The sequence below is a fragment of the Mirounga angustirostris genome, unplaced genomic scaffold, assembly GCF_029215605.1.
Source record: "Mirounga angustirostris isolate CCGP_5_RB_7025 unplaced genomic scaffold, mMirAng1.0.hap1 SCAF_6, whole genome shotgun sequence".
Lineage (NCBI taxonomy): Eukaryota > Metazoa > Chordata > Mammalia > Carnivora > Phocidae > Mirounga > Mirounga angustirostris.
This window is the reverse complement of record NW_026991714.1, coordinates 94,431,427-94,435,257: the sequence shown is the minus strand read 5'-3', so window position 1 is coordinate 94,435,257 and position 3,831 is coordinate 94,431,427. Positions and strand designations below refer to the sequence as shown.

At 37.5% G+C, this 3,831-nt stretch overlaps 1 pseudogene; it reads left to right on the top strand.

The window, feature by feature from the left end:
- The first annotated feature begins 900 nt into the window (after positions 1–900).
- LOC123845467 (COMM domain-containing protein 3-like) lies at positions 901–1,793 on the top strand (annotated as a pseudogene).
- Positions 1,794–3,831: the final 2,038 nt, after the last annotated feature.

Genomic DNA, 3,831 nt, shown 5'->3' with positions numbered 1-3,831 from the left:
CATCATAAAGTCTAAAAATCATACATCTAACCATAAATCAGGGATCATCTGCATACTATTTTCATTAACAGTACCTTAAATAATCTTATACCACCATTATTTAACTTAATCAGTTTTAAATGTTCTACTTTGATAAACAATATATAGAGAAGGCATAAAGGATATGGAAATCGGTGTACTTTGACTGCTTGCTATGTCCCCTTCCCTTTCCTCTTCAAAGTTCTATTAGTTATGTGATTACACATGTCAGGGTTTATAATCCATTATGACCAATTAGGTTTCAGATTCATTCCAAATATTACTTTCTCTTTTTAAAAAAAATTTTGCTATACTTTTTCTATTAATAGGTTGCCGAATACAGTTTATCCTCTATGGTTTTTTCATGAATTGCTCATAGAAACATTATACCCTGGATTTTGCATGTTAACATATCTATGTGCCTTTATCTTTGTATGACAATTCATCTGGGTTTAAAGTTCTTAGATTAGACTTCCTTCTTTGACACCTTTGTAGATATTGCCCCACTTTTAACAATCCTTTTTAGTTCTTTCTGGGACAGGGTGTACCATTTAAATCTGTATAATCTTCTTTAATTTCCAGAAAGTTTTCTGTAAATACATTTTTTTCCTTTATACCATTTTCCTGCTTATGAACCTTTAATTTTTGATATACTGGATATCCTCTGCATAATTTTATCTTTTTTTCTGATCGACTTAGCTATTAATTCATTTCTTTTATTTTATCCTCTTTATACTTTATGTTTTGAGTATTGCCCATTCATTCTTGTATACTTTCCAATTTTGCCTTCATTTCTGATTAATTTTTTTACTAATTTTCTAAATTCTGCCAGCTTACATTTTATCTCTCCTTTTTAAGAATATTCTTTATTTGGCACTCATAATGGAGCTCTCAGAGTATGTGCAGAAAGGCTTCCAGATGCTGGCTGATCCTGGCTCCTTCGACTCCAACACCTTCACGCTTCTCCTCTGGGCGGCTTTCCAGAGCCTGCTGGATGCCCAGGCAGAGGAGGCCATGTTAGATCACCCAGACTTGAAACATACGATCCTGTGGTTTTAAAACATTGTCACACAGCAGCTGCAACTTACATACAGGAGGCAGGAAAGCAAAGAGCTGACAAATCAACTCTAAGCACTTATCTAGAAGACTGTAAATTTGAAAGAGAGCGAATAGAACTGTTTTGCACAGACTACCAGAATAATAAGAATTCCCTAGAAAGCCTACTGGGAAGCATAAGCAGATCTCTCCCTCATATAATTGATGTTTCTTGGCATTTGGAATATCAGATAAAGACCAATCAACTTCATAAGATGTACAGTCCTACATATTTGGTGACCTTAAATGTAGAGAATACTGATTCTCGATCCCACCCAGAGATTAGTTTTAGTTGCAACATGGAACAATTACAGGACTTAGTGGGGAAACTTAAAGATGCTTCGAAAAGTCTGGAAAGAGCAACTCAGTTGTAACTTGGGGAAGTTAACGATCCGCCCGGGTCTAGAGGAAGATCAGGAACACCTTGTCGTTGGGTGAACCACCATTTGTGCGAGCTCGATGTCCTCCTCTTAAGTAGAATTTTTTTTTTCCTTTTGAATTTATGCCACTCATCAATTTTGACACATTATTTTTTTACACTTGTAAAAGAGTTGAGGGAAATTCTGCCTAAGTCTTTCAGACATCTTTAGTATAAACTGTACATTGATCTCATTTTGATCTTTTTCAAGACTTACAAAAGGAAGTAGACAGTATTACACTCTGAATAAATAAGTTATTCCCACAAAAAAAGAGAATATTCTCTATTTTGCCTTTTTGCATGAAATAGTTAAATTTTACTGTTTTCAATACAGTGTACAAAGAATTTTTTAAAAACCTACTGAGATAAGAATCTACTTCTTGTTTGTTATATTGTTTCCCCCCCCCCCCCCCCCCCGCCCCATGGGTGCTTGATACAAATAATATAAGCAGGAAACAACCAATAACGAATTAACTTCCCAGGAGGAAACTGTTACAGACATTTCACCTTTTTCTTGTCTTGCTCTCTTACTCAAAGTTCTTGTATCTCTTTTCTGTATTCTTGTTATAAAATGGTGACTGCATTATGATTTTTTTTAATAATTCAGGGAAAATATTTAGTCACAAACATCTGCTCTATGGAATGGTGTTTCCTGTCGGTGTAATTATTCTGCCATTTATTTTTCCCTGTCCATCTGTCCTTGGTCTATCCTTCCTCTCTCTCTCTCTCTCTCTCTTTCTCTGTCTCTTCTATATCTTTATTTATATTCTGTTTATTCCTTCTTTCGATTTCTCATCATTGAAAGGGGTGAATTTTTCTTAGACTATATTTACTATATGTGTATGTGATACAAAAACCAGAACCATGTTTCAGGAGAGCAGAAATTTTCTTTATGGCCCACAGTTTTGCATATGAGCCCTTTTAACCTTTTATTGCCCATATACAATAAAGAAAAAGCTTCAAGACATCTCGTAATGCAGTCACTCTTCCTATAACTTCCTTTATTGATAAATAACCCCTGTTAGCTATCTTTGTATATATTAATTTAGCCCCTTTGCCTCTCTATTGGAACACAAACTGACTCTACCAGTCCTTGCAACCAAATTCTACAGTTGCAAACTGACGTTCTGCTTTAGTACTTTAGAGTGTGACTGTAACCAATCTTGAAAAAGACTATGTTATTGATCTCTCTGAAGTCTGACTCCCCTTTCCATTTCCTCTTCAATTGCTCTTTGCTTTGCTTTTGACAACTCATCTATTTATTTTATGAATTTGAATTTTAGATATTTCTTAGTTTATTTCAAGCTAGAATGCACATTTCTAAGGTTTTTTTTCATTGAATTTTTTTTTAATTTTATTATGTTAGTCACCATACATCATTAGTTTTTGATGTGGTGATCCACAACCCATTGTTTTCGTATAACACCCAGTGCTCCATGCAGTATGTACCCTCCTTAATACCCATCACTGGGCTAACCAATCCCTCAGAGCAGAGACCGCAGTCTGTTCTTCAGTGAGCTCTCCAGGCCACACCGTCTCCGTTTCTGTCCATGCTGCTATAAACTGCAGCATCCTGGGTTGTGCGCCCCTCCGCAGTGCTCCCAGTCCTGCCTCCAGTTCAGGCCATGTCTCTGCCCTTTGTGCTTCTAAAACCGCCAGCTGCTCCCAGTTTGCCCACGTGACCCCACCGCTCCAGGTTTCTGCCCCAAGAGGCTGCCCTAGAGTCCTTTCCCCACCGCTACTGGTCTGTGAGTCTGTGCCCCATCCCCAGCACGCGAGGCTGTCGCTCACCAGTGGTGTAGGATCCCCATAGCCAGGCACCCTCCCGCTGCCATTTATCCTCTGGTATCTGCCCACAGAATCACGGCTCCCCACTTCGTACCTGAAAACCAACCGCCTGTGATATTCTGTTTGTAGAGATCCAGATCTTCTTACATCTCAGGCTGGTTTCGTGGGTGCTCAGAGTGGTCTGGTAGATATCCAGCTCAATTCCGGGGACCAGCTGAAATAGGGTCCCCTACTCCTCTGCCATCTTTTTCCTGCCTCCCATTCAATTTCTAAAAAGAAATAGAAAAAATACTGTCTTTATTTTCCAGAGAGAAATGAAGAGTTAATAAAAATTTGGAAAAAGGAGTCTTTAAAGTGGCCACCTAAATAATAATAGTAGTAGTAGTAGTAGTAATAGTTATATCTATTACATCTAATATTTATTATTTATGATATGCCAAGAAGTGTCCTAATAAGCACTTCACATATATCACATTCATCTGAATAGCAAATTTATGAAATAGCAGCCATTA